This window comes from Lonchura striata, chromosome Z (genome assembly GCF_050655825.1).
Source record: "Lonchura striata isolate lonStrDom1 chromosome Z, ASM5065582v1, whole genome shotgun sequence".
Taxonomy (NCBI): Eukaryota; Metazoa; Chordata; class Aves; order Passeriformes; family Estrildidae; genus Lonchura; species Lonchura striata.
The window spans coordinates 35779189-35795244 of NC_140740.1; the positions used below are offsets into that span (position 1 = coordinate 35779189).

The 16056-nt window shown below is 43.3% G+C and overlaps 1 pseudogene across 1 annotated transcript; it reads left to right on the top strand.

Moving 5' to 3' along the window:
* Nucleotides 1-409: 409 nt before the first annotated feature.
* Nucleotides 410-13727, top strand: LOC146763771 (ketosamine-3-kinase-like; annotated as a pseudogene). The gene is made up of 6 exons (XR_014951590.1): nucleotides 410-3318; nucleotides 4297-4448; nucleotides 5821-5912; nucleotides 6383-6465; nucleotides 6872-6994; nucleotides 7704-13727. The product of XR_014951590.1 is annotated as a ketosamine-3-kinase-like (transcript).
* The last annotated feature ends 2329 nt before the right edge of the window (nucleotides 13728-16056 follow it).

Below are 16056 nucleotides of genomic sequence, written 5' to 3' on the forward strand. Positions count from 1 at the left end.
TCCGGAAAAAATTCTCTTTCCGTGTCAAACCACGACAGACCTCCCACCTGATAAAGTGTGGCTGCTCAGCTTAAAATACTGTGGAGTTCTTCACACTGGGAGCTATTCTGGCAGTTCTGTACCCTGTATCTAAGCCATGTACCTGGGTCTGACATGAGCTGCCACTTGGGACACAGCATCTCAGTGTGTGTGACCATTCACAGCCCTGTGACTGTGTCACTGAGACCCAGCACAGCTGATAAATTATTTTATTCACCCCTCTTTCATAGCACTAACCTGTACTTGCCTGCACCTCTGTGTTACAGGCTGTGCCTATACTGCAGCTGGAGGTCAGTGCTGCTGCAGAGGTCCAGCTCTGCAGTTCATTGTTGAACCTGACAGAGCTTTAATGGGAGGTTTTGCTCCACTTGCACTAAGCATTTCTGAAGTCTTTTAAGTGTCCACAACAGTCTGTATGCTGCAAAACAGTACTGTGAATCTGCATCTCTCTTGTGTACCTGGAGTGCACATTGCTGTTCAGCAACTGCTGGGAGCCCACTGAAGGAGGGTTTATGATGGTGTTTCTGCCTGTCCTGTAGACCTGACATGCAAACACAAACATTGCCTGTGGTGACATGCTGGCTGGCATGGCTGATAAAGTGTGCAAAAGTTTTGTTGTCATGTGCACTTCAATGCCACAGGTGCTATAGACAGGTGAGCTCCACATAGGATCTCACTAATCCATGATCCTGGCTGCTGTAAATCCTCATGCTGGTATCTAGCAATGATCAAACAGCAACTCTCTGCTCTTTTTTCTCCACTATCAAGCCAGTGCGGAGAACTGAATCCAGCTCGTAACATTCCACATGATTATCAGGAAACCTGGCTTTGGTCTTTCTGGTATGCAGTTCTGCTCAATGATGGGTTACAGCTTAACTGCATCACTTATCTGAAAAATCAAAATAGGCTTTGAACATCTTGTGTTTTGAAAGCATAAACTTTGAGAATCTAAAACTTCTTCCAGTTTCAGCAATACTGTGGAAAATAAAATGGGAGATAAATTAATATAAATAGAAGGTTATACCTCATTTGCAGAAGGTATGTAACTTACTTGCACAGAGCATGAATCTTTAAAAAAAAAAAAACTTTAAAAAAAACTTTTATTGATGGATTCTTTATTTTCTCAAGTACACATCATTATTGCCAATTACTTCTCACATCACTTTTCCCACTCTTGCTCCTCCATCTTCACCAACACCATGGGAGTATGGAGTGGGATTTGTCCTCAAAACACAAAATGACAAGACTTGCAATGCCTGAAAGCTTTCAAAGGAGACACAAGGAATGGCAGTGCCAGGCAGAGCTCTCTGTGGTTCTTTGTTTTTAGTGAATCCATTAATAATTTGGGTTGAAAGGGTATAAAACACCACCTCATTCCATCCCCCTGCCATGGGCAAGGACAGCTTCCACTGTCACAGATTGCTTCAAGCCCTGTCCAGCTTGGCCTTGGACACTTCCAGGGATGAGACAGCCACAGCTTCTCTGGGTACCATGTTCCAGAGTCACACCACCCTCACAGAGAAGAATTTCTTCCCAATATCCAATTTAACCCTGCCCTCTTCCAGCCTGAAGACATCACCCCTTGTCCAGTCACTCCAGACTTTGTCCCAAGTATCTCTCCAGCACTTTTGGAGCACCTCTAGGGTCTGAAAGGGGCTCAGAGTTCTCCCTGGAGCTTTCCTTTCGCCAGGCTGAGCCCCTCCAGCTCTCACCACCTGTATCCATAGCAGAGGAGCTCCATCCTTGGGATCAGACTAATTAAACTAAATCTCAAGGCAGAAATCAAGTACTTGATTGTGATGAACTATTAGGTTTCCAGATAGAAAAAATATGTTTTGCATGTCTCAGCAATTGCAAAAGCCACAGAAACATAATAAAAGCAAGTAAATTGAGGTAAACTAAAACGAGACATAACAGAATGCGGACATCTTCAAATCAAGGATACATGGCCAAACAGCCATGACAAGGTCAGATTATGAGGAACAAAATAAGGCCAATTCATCAAACTGGATAAAGGGCAATTGTGGCAGGGGAAATTGTGTTTACCAACTCGTGGCCATCAACCCAAGAAACCCACCAACTCAACAGATGGGTGAAGGGCTGGAGCACAAGTTTGATGAGGAGCAGATGAGGGAGCTGGCAGGGGGGCTTAGCCTGGAGAAAAGGAAGCTCAGAGGGACTCTCTGCCTCTCTACAACTCTCTTACAGGAGGGTGCAGCCAGGTGGGAGTCAGGTTCTGCTCTACAAGGAACTTGATGAGAGGATGCAGTCTTAAGCTGCACCAGCAGAGGTTTAGGTTAGACATTATGAGGTATTTCTTTTCAGAAAGAGTGATTAAACACTGGAAGGGGCTGCCCAGGGAAGTGCTGGAGTCAGTGTCCCTGGAAGTCTTTAAGGAATATGGCACACCAATGCCATAGTCTGGTTGACAAGGTGGTGTCTGGTCACTGGCTGGACTTGATGATATCAGAGTTCTTTCCCAAGCAGTCAGCGGAGAGACCTCATTGCTGCATTCAACTTTGTGTGGGAAATGAAGGGACACTGATCTCTGCTTTGTGATACCCTGTGACAGGACCCAAGGGGACCTGAAATTTTATCAGGCAAGGTTTAGGTTGGATATTTGGAAAAGTTTCTTCCTTCAGGAAGTGTTCGTGCACTGGAACAGCCTCCCCAGGGCAGTGGGCACAGCACCAACCCGACAGAGCTCAAGGTTCACATTTGGATAATGCTCTCAGGCACTCGATGTGATTGTTGGAGTGTCCTGTGTAGGCGCAGGAGTCGGAGTCGACGAAACTTGTGGATCCTTTCCAACTTAGAACGTTCTGCGATTCTGTAACTCATTCTGTTACGAGCACAGGAACAAAACTGAACACGCGAGCAAACTGGCATTATGAGGAGCGAGAGAGTCCTTTGATAGCAGCGCTCGCGCCGTCAGCCCGGCTCCTTTAGCCACCTCAGCGGCCTCTCCCGCACTTTCGCTGTCTTAAGCCGCCCTTCACTCCCCGTTCCGACTCCCTTTGCCCCCCATCAAACGCCCTTTCTCCGCCCCAGCTGCCTCTTGCCCGCCCCTTCTCTCCCCGCCTTTCCCCGTGCCTTTAATTCTGTTCCCGCCCGTGAGTTCCCCCAACAGTTGCCAGTATGGAGGACACCCTGAAGCGAGCTCTGGGCACCGCGGTGCTGCGGCCGACAGGGCACTCGGGCAGCGGCTGCATCAGCCAGGGCCGGTGCTACGACGCGGACCGCGGCTGGGTGTTCGTGAAGAGCAGCTGCGAGGGAGAGGTGTGGCAACGTGGGGATCGAGAATGCCGGGGCTGGGTGGGCGCCGCGGCGGGGTGCGGCATCCCTGGGTTGTGGCAGTCCGGGTGTGGCAGCGGGACCAGGGCGACTGCCGGCTGTGCTGGGCGCTGCTGAAGCCACACCTCTAATCTGGAGGCAGTTTTGTGCGTCTCATGACAAGAAAGGCATTGAGGGGCTGGAGGATGTCAGGAGAAGGGAACAGGGCTGGGGAAGGGCCTGGAGCCCCAGGAACGGCAGAGGGAGCTGGGAAAGGGGCTCAGCGTGGACAAGAGGAGGTTCTGGAGGGACCGTGTGCCTCTGCACAACTCCCTGCTACGAGGGTGCAGGGTCAGGCTCTGTTGCCAGGGAACAAGTGAGAATAAGCAACTTCAAGTTGTGTCAGGGGAGGTTTAGATTAGATGTTGGAGAAAATTTCTTCACACACAAGGTTGTCAGGCACTGACAGCCAGGGCAGTGCTGGGTTAGTGGTTAGACTCGGGAATCTTAGAGGGCTTTTTCAACCTTAAAAATTGTATGATTCTGTGATTCTGTGGCTGCAAATAGAGCTGTTTTTGAAGCTTGACTCTATTACTTGGTCTGGAAAGTCAAGGTGTGTGTGTGAATGTCAGCACCATTCTTCTAGCCTCCCAACTGATGGTGTATATTGTCCATGGCTTCCTAGACATTTGCTGTACTAATAGAATATTGCACACATTTTGTGTGTATGCAGTTCGCACTCATTCAACTCATTCACACTCTGTAAACAGAGTTTCTAAGTTACGGAGAGTGATTTTCACTTTGTTTTACAAATTGAAATTTCTGCAACTGTAAAATTATCATCAGACCTGATGGTACAATTCTGTCTGTATCATGTGCACCAGGAAATATTTGCTCCAAACTTTTAATTTATTTTATATTTTATTTTATTTTACCTGTAACCGATGCTTATAGAGACTAAGGTTTTTCTTTAACATCTGACAGGCCAGAAGAATGTTTCTGGGAGAAATGGCAAGTTTGGAAGCCATCCTGAAAACACAGACAGTAAGAGTGCCTAAACCCATCAAGGCAGTAGAACTGCCTGGGGACAATACTGTGCTGGTGATGGAACATTTGGAAATGAAGAGCTTAAACAGGTAAAACAGTTATTTTTGCCTCCTTTGACAAAGAACTTTTGGCTATTATTTTGGTAATTAAATCACTTGTTTTCATGGGAGGATTAGTTTAAATTTTTTATAACGTATGTCAAGGGACATATGAGAAGATTATATAACAGAGAACTGTATGAAATACTTTTTAATGCTTCACCTAGCAAACTGATAATACATCAAGAAGTGACTCTGGGCTGTTTGTTTAGATAATTAGTAGTTTTTACAGTAAGGTTCCTTTTTATGGTAAAGAAAATTACCAACCTGATTGCTTGTTTTGTGTACTTGCCTTTGATGTAAGAACCAGTGCTGTAATGTTTGCCATGAGTATGCAGAGGCACTTTCCCAAATGAATTACTCTTGATTTCAATATTTTTGCAACTCTTAAACTTAATTTTGATAGTCTCTGACTTTTGATCCTTCTCTGTGACTAGCACTTCATACGATGAATCCCATCAGATTCCACTGAGAAGGTGATCATGACCAATTTCTTATCTCATTTTCATAACTTCTATAGCCAGTTTTAACTTTTATCTCTCACCCTGATCATTGCCATGGTTTGATTAATGAAGAGCTCTCAGTGAGTCCCAAGAGGAAGGGCAGAGATCTTGTTGGTTTGGATTTCAAATGGTACCTTTGGGATGCAAATTCTGGGGGATACAATCCTTTTCTTGACAATCTCTGTTAACAGGAACAAAATGAAGAACTAAATTTGCTTTAACTGACAGTGCCTTTAGAATAGAGAAAGTTCAGACAGGTCAAGAAAAGGAAAAGGAACATAATTTTGTTAACACGGGGGGCAACTGGCTGGAAGGGTTGTTTGCAATTACTACAAGGCTTTTCTGAACTTCGTAGGGGCTCAGCTTTTATTGAAAATAAATTAGGCCCTCTTGACACCATCTTTGAAGCCTTTTAGAGAAGAGCAGCCAGAGACAGTATAGAAGGAAGAGGATCAGCCTTGTTTGGTTCTATTTTCCAAAGACAGTTTGCCAGAGGAAATTTTAAAAAAGCATATGTTCCACATTATGTGCATGCTTTCTTACACATACCTTACTGCAAATGCTTAGGGAAGTGATATTATACAGGAATTAGAATTGAGAGTTTAATATTGTTAGTAAGTTTATGATTTCACTTTCAATAGTGGTGTCAGAAACAACCAAATAAGTATATTTTGTTTATGTTAATATGCAGTCTTGATAGGAAGACAAGAAGTTTATAATACTGGAATATTTTGGGAAGCTATTTTGTTGGAGGTGAAGAGGTGCTACTTGCTTGATGGACATTTTCAAGTAACTCCTGGAGTACCAAGGTCTAGATTCATTCATGTGTCAGAGTTGCTAACAATATATTTGTTTCTTAGACATTCAGCACTGCTTGGAGCTCAGCTGGCTGATCTTCACTTTCATAACCAGCAACTTAGAGAGAAGATGAAAAAAGAAGGGAGCACAGTTGGTACAGTACACAACTGTTAGCAAATTTAACCAAATTAATAATAATTTACAAAATAATTAAAATAGCATTTGCTACTTCAGGACAGGTTCATCTTCTTCCACTAAAGATAGTATAAGAATAGGTTGGGATGAAACACATGGGTGGAGGGAGTTCTTTTTTTGTTTTTCTTTGCCCTGTTTGGATCTCTGTGGTCAATTCAATTTGGAAGTCTCTAAAAGGACATGGTATCAGAAGAGATACAGTACCTCAAAATACAAAAATAAAGAGTATAATATGTTTGCTTTACACTGAGCTTTTAATTTAAAAACCAGCAGCAGCAACCACTGTAACAAAAAGAACATTAAAGCACAACTTTTTTTATTCTCAGTGGAAGCAGCAATTTTACTCTTGCATAGTTTTTAAGGTTTGCTTGCATTGTGGATGCTCAGTATTTTGTTATTGGTGTTGAATTTTTGTCTTTGGTTTGAAAGGTAAAGGATAAGGGCAAATGGAAGTCCAGTTTGTGGATCAGTTTGGCTTCCATACAGTTACCTGATGTGGTTATCTTCCACAGGTAGGTTGTATTTCATCAGACTGATAGAATTTTAAGTTTGCCTCATTTTTCCTTCAGTGACAAAAAAGGGTCAAAATTATCATAATGTAAATAAATGAATTTTTGTGGCACCATGAATAAGAAAAAACATGGTTTATGCTGCTAAGAAAAGTAGTGCTTTGGACAGCACTTATAGCTGCATTGGACAGTGATGGTTCTTCAATTTTTTGGGTTTTAATCACTGAAGGAAAATGATTTATTTCTCCAATTTAACATTTTAAGATAACATTCAATTCAGTGGTAGCACTTACTGTCTTGTGTGGTTCCAGCACAAAGGCTGTGTGATCCTCAAAAGGTTCATTTGAAAAAGAAGCAAATCTGCCTTTTGTGTAGTGAACAACTGACATCTGCTGTCATCATCCTTCAGGTGAACAAGTGGTGCAGTGCCTGGGTGAGTTTCTTCGCCACACAAAGGATCCAGGCCCAGATGGACCTGATCGAAAGGAGCTCAGGAGACAGGAAAGCAAGGGAACTTTGGGCACAGCTTCAGGTACAAAGAGTTCTCTCAGTTCTCATTAGAGTGACAGCTGGGTATCAGTTATCTAGATTTTATTTTCTTAAAACAAAGCTCCTGTTTGTTGGTGTGCACCAGGTTTTGTCTGTAGGAGACTCCAGTTTTTAGGGATCAAAATGCCCTTTATTCTAAGGTGTAATGGCTTTTGCCACATCACCCTGTGCTAATATTCCAGAGTGAATTCCAAAGTGCCAGCACTTTGCCTTACTGTTTGGGAAATCTTACAGATGGAGATCATATTTCTCACTCCCTGGAGCACTTCTATGATGAGAAACATACATAAGCACTACTGTTCTGCAGATTGTTGATTTTCTATTTGCATCTGGTTAAGTGACTGCAGTCTGGGCTCTTTGGGTACTTCCTCAAGGTTGCTGAAAAATGCCTGAGCCTCCTAATGCCAATATGGTGGTGGTAGTTATTAAATCTGGTCAATATTACAGCACCAAATGCAGTTTTAAATTCTTTACTGTCTTCCTAAAAGAGTTTGGTTGACTGTTCTGCTGCTAGCTTTTATTAAAAACAGGAATCCTCTGGATTTGCTCAGAATCTCTGTTAACTTGGTCCTGTTTGAAGTAACAGCTTTATTTAACTGACTTTTAAAAAGTTTAAAGTATGTAGATAATGCATTCACATTTTAAGGTGAATGATTGTACTAATTTACATGTCTTGCTTTTCCCCCCTGCAGCTGAAGATACCCAGTTTTTTCTGTGGTGTAGAAATCATTCCTTCTCTCCTGCATGGGGATCTCTGGGGAGGAAATGTAGCTGAGGATGATTCTGGTCCCATTATCTTTGATCCAGCTTCCTTCAACGGACATTCAGAGTATGATCTTGCAATAACTGGAATATTTGGTGGCTTCAGCAGTTCTTTTTATTCTGCTTATCACAGTAAAATCCCCAGAGCTGCAGGGTTTGAGAAACACCTGAAGCTTTATCAGCTGTTCCACTGCATGAACCACTGGAACCATTTTGGGTCAGGGTACAGAGGCTCTTTTATAAACATTATGAGAAACCTTGTAAAGTAAATTGCTGCTTAAGCCAAGTACTTTTTGTACTGTTTAGGAAATCCCAGACTTGCTGGTGGAGCTGAAGGTTTAGTGATGTTAAAAAATCCCTGTGAGATCCTTGACCTTCTTGGTCAGCTGAAGAGCTTAATGAGTCCTACTGAGTACCAAGTAGGTACTTTTCAGGATTGTTGGGAATAGCTTTATCATGGAAATTCCTGCAGAAGAGCTTCTTCAATTGCATAGTGAATAAACTAATCTCAGCATCCAGAAGGCACTTGAGATTATGCAAAGTAATACAAATAAATACTGAGGAGATGGCTAAAAAGTTGCTTCTTGTGTTTTGCTGTGTCTACCCCCCTCTTTCTCATGAAGTTGTGAGCATGAGAATAATGTTAACAACATGGTTTGAAAGCCAACAGGAAAATGATGTAACAGGAACTGTGAGAAGGGATTTGGATTTGCTGTTTGTTATCACAGAATCACAGAATGGGTGAGGTTGGAAGGGATCACTGGATGTCATCAACTCCAGCCTCCCTGCTTTAAGCAGATTCCTGTGGAGCACATTACTCAAGGTTGTGTCCAGAGGCTTTTGAAGACCTCCAATGTGTTGCTAAATGTGATTCTTTCAGATGGACACTATTCTCTTATAAAGTGGATTGAAATTTTGGTGCCTCCTAGTATGCTTGTAGGCGGTTCAGTGCTTTCTGGTCAAAAGATAACTAGTTCTCTTTTTTTTTTTTTGGATTATGTTTATGTTGAATAGAGAGCATGCATTAGAGAACTCTCCAGGTAAGACACTTACACATGTATGTAAGGTAAGATGTACACATCTTGTGGAGGTGTATTCTCTCTGCACTGCAAACAGAAAATGCTTTTTCACTGTTGTCACTGCCCACAAAATGCCATCTGGTCGTGGTGCAGTCTGCATATATATCTTCTGTAGCTTTAGAGTACAGGTGCCATAACCTACCATTTTATTTCAGTCCTTATGGAGAAATATTAAAAGACAAGTCTGAGCAAAGGGAAGTCTATGGTGGCAGTAGTTCACTGGAGACAAGAACTCTGCAGCCCCAGAAGCTGGGAAACTGAGGGAGCCTGGTCTGCTGCCCTGAGAGAGGGAGGAAACAAAGGATGGAGCGGCATAGAAGTGTTGTGGCCATATTATATTTAAAGCAATGCAGCCAATGGGAGCTAAGCCAAGGAAGGGCCCAACCAGTCACCAAAAGAATTTTGTTCAATGGCTTTAAAATACATAAAACTTTTCATACCTGCATATGCTAATGAAGTAAAACCTCTACCTGCTTTACATGTGTGAACTAAAATCACCCAATCTCCATGTAATCATGAAAGGGCATCAGCTAGAACTTTGTCTTTTCCCCACCCCCAAAGAAAACTATAAATACAACATAGGAGGGGAGAGGGTCAGATCTGAGAGACTTGTCCTGTGTGTCCTGGGATGGCTGATGTGCTGTACCATGCTGCTTCTCTACAGGGGTGCCTGGCAGGTAACCTTTATTCCAAGGGGATTCTACTGCTTGTGCTTTCTCATATCAGTGTATTTATCAAGGGTAGTTTACAACCCTTATTCTGTCACAATGAGCAGTAAACCATACTGGTTACGCCTCTGAAATTGAGAATGTGCCCACTCTCAATGCTGCACTTTTTGTGCATCTGTGTTCCTGAGACTTGTAATGCAGACATAGAGAGCTGCATTGTTCACTCTAAAATATTATCTGTGAAGATCTCCCAGGGACTCAGACAAAGGAGGGGAAGATGTAGACATCTCTGGGTCCAGAACATCCTTGGATAACCTGGAAAGCAAGTTTCCTACATTTTTACATCACAGTCCCCACTGAGTGCATGTGCTATAGCTCTTGTGGTGAGACATGAAACCAAAGGAGATAAATAAGTAATTCAAAGGACAGCACCTCACCAGTGTCAGAAGTCCTTGATGATAGTTCCACAGACTATGGCTTTTGCCTCCAAGGTGTTAATACTGAAATTGTTCTCTTTTTGATGTAGGCTAGTACTAGTGCTTCTGTGCAAGCGTACCAGGTAGGTGCACTTAAGAGTGTTGGGGAATTACTGTTATTAACAAAAATGGGTTTGCAGTGGAGATTGACATATTACTGAGGAGTTTTTGGGTGCTGGTACTGCAGTTACACAAAGTGGAAGCAAGTTTGGAGAAGGCTGTCACTTCCTACAATTTTTGTTCCTTAATTCTGCTATTTTTCTCACTGGCTGTTTGACTATTCCTGAAGAAAGTCTTCTTGGTAAAATAGGCTTTAATTTTACCTTGTTGTTTAAATAAAAGTTTTCCAGTTTATTATGGCTGTCTCTGTTTTCTAATTTAAAGCCTTATATCTTGTGTTTATTCTTGGGGAGCTGCTTGCTCTGACCTGCTAAAAGTCACTATTATGTGAGAGAGTTATGGTCATCAGAGGTGTTTATGGGAATATGCATGGCCATGGACTGGTCTGGAGCAGTGTGTCACTGAAGAAAATGTACGTGTTGTTCATTACAGTGCAATGTGAGGACCTACTCTGCCTTCAGATTTTTATGTATTTTACTAGTGTGTAAAATCACCAGTGGATGCTGATGATAAAATGTTCTGTCTGTACGTTTTTGCTCATTCCATTATCCAAATTTAGTCCAGTTGATTGAGAAAATGGTGTGGAGCTTTAGCCTGCAGTCAACCTGGTTATATCCTTTAACTGATCTGTCTTCCTGCATAATAAACTTAGGAGTTACTTAACAAGGTCATTCTCTTTACAAATCTTCCACAAGGATGTTGATTTTTCTAAAATACCAAATACTTTTTATTACTAGCAGGGCAAAATAAATATGAAATTGGATTTTCTGACTGTCTTAGATGTGAAATAAACTCGCTGATAAACAGTAAGTGTTCAGAGGTGACCTTTTCCTAATAGAACTGAATCAAAATATTTTTGTCATTGAAGAAAAATTGTGTTATTCAGAATGACATGTAACCTGGATGAGATTACAAAAACAACAATAAAACATACGAAAATTCGCTATGAAAAAACAAAGCACAGAGCTTCATCTGATAACATGATAAAATTTCTTAACAATAACATTTATAAAACACTTAAATAGTTAAATGCAAAAGAAAGAATTTGGAAACAACCATCCTTTGTATCATTACACAAAGAAATAACAAAATAAACAAGTGATCATTAAACAATGAAATCAATCTCAGAAAAACTCAGAATAAATTTCTTCAAGACTCTTATACACTGATAAGCTTACAATAAAACAGAAAAGACTAAAATAAAACCAAGAATCCGATAGACTGTTTTCCCTTTAACTTAATATTCATTATCATCTCATAAACTCTTTCAGTCAAAACCTTATTATCCTTAAAGAAAAACAACTAAACTTTGTTAATTAAACAAACTTAACCTTTGAAAAACTTAAAATATTTTTTGAATCAAACATTACTTAAACTTAACATATAAAATATTGGTAAAAAATCCCTAAATTATATTAACTTTATGAAATCTATATATATATCAAATTAACAATATATAAATCCATTATCAATTAAACACTTATAAACTTAACTTTTTCAGGGCCCAAACTAAGATAAACTTAAAGTTATATACTCTAATTAAACAATACTTAACTTAAACTATATATAAAATTCAATTCTATTATTAATAGAATGCTAAAATACAACTTAACTTAAACCTTAACATAATAAATTACTAAAGTTTCATGCTATTCAATTTTCTATCTCAATTCTCATTATGATATCTCTTTTTCACATTATGTTCTATAAACAATATCCTTCACCACACTGGATGGGTGCATGTGCTGATCAATTCTGTCACCTAACTAAAAAAAAATCCGGGGTTAGCGTTTAGAAACATTGGAGAAGTTTGAAGGAGACCCTTATGATTTCAAGTGGCAACTTAGCTGTATCTTATTTTTTGGGTGAATGTTGGAATTCCATCTCATCATTGCTGTGGGACAACATTTGGTACAATAGATGTGCTTACAAAAAGTTGTTTACTTTGGCTGCTGTGGTTTCTGGGCTGTGCCGTGTATTTGTTGTTAATGTTTGGATGTGCACTGCAGTGGAAAAAGCCTCGGCATCTGTCACACCGCAGCTCCGCTGTGGAGAGGCAGTGACCAAAGAAATCCCTGCCTTGGCTCTGCCCAGTCCCCGCTTGCACGAGCCAGAGCGGTGTGGAGGGGAGCAGTTTTGGCACAGTCACACCCCGCTTCTGCCTGCATTGGGGTGACTGTGTCTCTCTCCTGCTCTCAGCCCCCGTTCATGCCCAGTGTCGGCTGTGCTGGACCCGTGCCTGAAACCTGTCCCTCTCAAACACTTTTGCGTTCGCTTTAACTCCCGCAAACGCGTGCACAAACCTGGATTCACCTGTCTCTGTCTGTGTCGCCATGGGAACGAGAGAAGGAACACCAGCCCCGACTGCACCCCGCCGTGCCGACCCCGGCCCCGGCCGTGGGCTCGGGAATGTCCCCTCTCACGCCCGACTGGATCTGGCACCGTTCCAGTCCCGGTCTGGGTCATCCCGCCCGGCCCCGGTGGCTGTCCCCATCTCAGCGTGATTCGGCGCTCTGCTGATGTCATCAGCGCGCGACCGCCGCTCCCCGCCGCCGCCGCGCCCTGGGCCGCGCCCCGCACTCGGGTTTCCCACCCCCGCGCGGTCGCCACGCAGTCTGTGGATGCCTGGCTGGCTGGTGGCCGCCGCCGCTGCTGACGCCGTTAGTGCCCGTGTCGCGCTCGAGATGCGAAAGACCCCGCGCCACGGTTCCATGCACTCCGCTCTCCAATTTGTACCTCCGACAATTGATTTACATTCGCAAACCCCGTACTAATTCCTGATAAACTTTCAGTCTAACATTTCTTCTAACAACCGATATATGTGTAACTGATTCTTGATGCAATAACTATTCTGTTCTGGCCGTGTCTGAAACTGACAGGGGTTGCTGTGGGTTTATGCTGGCTGTTGCCATGGGAACTGTGAGTAACCCGTGCCCTGAGTCATCCTGGCCACGCTCCGTCCCTGCCTGCGCCACCCTGGGGGTGAGGACGCTCCTGCTCTGGTCCCGGCCGTGCTTTCGCCTCGCTCCAGCTCGCACCGCCTGGTTCAGAGCCACTGCCATCCCCCCTGGGCTGACGCAATCACCCTCTCTGTTCCCATTCCGGCCCCGATGTCTCCCATCTCGCTTTGCCCCTCTCCTGACTCTGTTCCAGCACCCACAGCCCGCGCATGCCGGCTCCGCCCTGCCTGCGCTCGTGCCACGCGTTCCAGATGCGAGAAATCCCCTCCACCCGTGGCTGTCGGGTTTTGCTCAACCTTCACGCGTGTGCCCACCGCCTGAGTTGCAGCGAAGGACGCCTCTCGCTGTCCCTCTGCTATTTCCTCAGCGGGTCTGGCTGCCGCGGTCCGGGAGCTGCCCCCGCCTCTTGGGTGGCCGTTCTTGCGGCTTCACGGATTTTCGACACCGAATGCATCACAGGACGCTCGGGACGCCTGGCCACTGCACCCGCGCCCCCGCCGCCCCGTGTCTGCGCTGTTCCCACTGCCCCCCCTCTCACCTGCACCGCGGGCTGTTTTGAACTCCCAGCCCGAGCAGCCACGGAAGATTTCTCCTCTCCCCTCCTCTTCCCTCTCTGCTCTGCACTCCCTCTGCACCCTCCCCCGCGGAGACGCCGCCGCCGCTGCCCCTCTCGCCGCGGGTTTGGACTCGAGCAGCGCTTGGTCCCTTCCCCCACCGGGGGCTGCGGCTGTGCTTGGCTTATCTCTCTGTCTGGGGGATTTGTGCATTGGAGGAGCTCAGGGATTGAGGTTCAAGGGAAACTGAGGAACAGTGGAAACCCGGACACACAGGGCATGATGACAGACCATCCCCTAATTCTCCATGGGAGGCAGTCCTGCTTCCCCTGGATCTGTGGTGAGGAAAACTGCCTCAAGCTGCTGGCTGGGCGATCTTCCCCCTTTATGCTCCCATAGGAGCCCCAGCTGTCCAGCTGGACGTGCCGTGCCGTAGAGCTGGCTATAATATTGTCCTTGTTAAAAGCAAAAGTTTTGCAGCAGTCTTATCTTTTTGTCCTTTTGTGGCTCAGTAATAAAGTTACTTATTGATCTTTTGCCAAAAATTTAATCCCAAGAAAAAATATACATCTGTGTGCGAGTGACTACATCGCACCTATGATAACAAAGCTTTCATTTCATTTGGGCTGTCTCTACCTGATGGGTAGAAGTTTCGCCCTATAGGGCTAAAAAAAAGTCTTTGGTGTGTCCTTGGGAAAATTCCTTCCCTCCCCATGTTCTTAATTTCGACCATTCTCACCAAAAGCTGAGTCAGCATGAAGTCAATCCAGAGATGGCACTGTCCATCGTCCAGCAGGCCACAGGCGAGGAATCCCAGGCGCGCTTCTGGTTTCTCTCCTCCTGGCTGTCCTCCAGACGAAATGCCTTGGTGAAGGTCAGGTTCTTATCTTGAGCTTTCCGCTCCCTCTCTTCTTGAAATTGCGGAGAGTGTGTACTGCTCTTCCCTTTTTTTTTTTTTTTTTTTTTCTTCTTCTTCTTTCTTTTTCTGCCGATGAAGGTTGGAGGTTGTTTGATGTTTCTTTTTCTTCTTTTTGTTGATGCCCATCAAGGGACGCCAATTGTGAGAACCCCGGCCTTGCTCTGGGATCTCATGTGGTGGTGAAATTCCTCCTCCAACCCGTGCTTCCAAAGAAAAACTCCGCAGGCTTTAGCTGTTCGGTCTCAAGGCAGTTTATTGCTAGTTATCTAACAGATTATGTTCTTGGACTGCGCCTATTTGATCAGCGGCCTGGGTAGAGGCACACACACACCCTGACATCCTCTCTATCTGCTGTCTTCTTCGTCTCTCTCTCCGCCCAGGGCTGCTGCTATCTTTTATATGATATATTATGTATAACATGTTTACAATTATTCCCCAATACCTACTACCTACGTTGCCAAGTGTTTTTCTACTCTAAACCAATCTGTGAGTGCCAACATCACCAAGAACATGGAGGTAAGAAAAAGAAAGAAGAAGAACAGGATCAGCCCACTTTCCTCCATCTTAGAACTTTTGACCCCCACGTACAAAGTGAAAACCCCCCTGGACATGTGTTAAAACCCCCCTGTACAATACTAAAAAAATTTCCCCTCTACTTTGTAATTACTTTTACTGTACTATCTAACCTTTTGTGATTGCTTGTTCCACCTCCAAAGTTGGTAATTCATTCCATGGCTCAAACTCAAAATCACAGCTGTTTTTCAGCTGTCTGCCAGGGTCTAGAATGCTTCTGACCAAGGCCTGGAACCTCTAAAAATGTCTGAAAGACATTTTGTGTTCCCACAGTTATAAGTGTCCATGTTAGGTTTCTTTTACTTCTTTTATAGGCAACTCCCACCCCTTTCTCTCCAAACACATTTTATACGTCTTCCTATATTTTTCTTTTTTTTAAATTCTGGAAGTGTAAGGTGTGAGAAGAGACAGAATTAAAGACATCACAGAGTTATATTTTTAAACTACCAACAAAATCTTAACAGAAAGTACTAAAAAATATTGCTTGTTATTATTGTGATGTATTTTAGAAATAGGCTTGTATTACAAATCACTATGGCTTTGGGTCAGTTATAGGTTTGATGTAGACAATGAGCAGAGTAACGTCAGGTGGAGGACTGGCAATGCAGCCACAAGGGTATTGCAAAAACATAATACTATCGAGGAATAAAATTACACCTTCGGAGTTCAATCCCATTAATATTAAAAAGTAAATTACTGACTACTACAGCAGAGGAAAACTACTTTTTAAAAGTTACTGTTTCAGAAAATTAAACAGAAGAAAGTTGTTTCTGTTTAATTAATGTGAAAACCTGTCATTTAAAAACCATGTGTACTGCTTTATATTGTAAGGTAATAGCATTACAAAAATTTTCATTAGCTAAGATATGCTAATATAAATTAAGTAAAATTATTCTCTAGGCAGAAAGAACCATGAAATCCACTTATTCTTAGT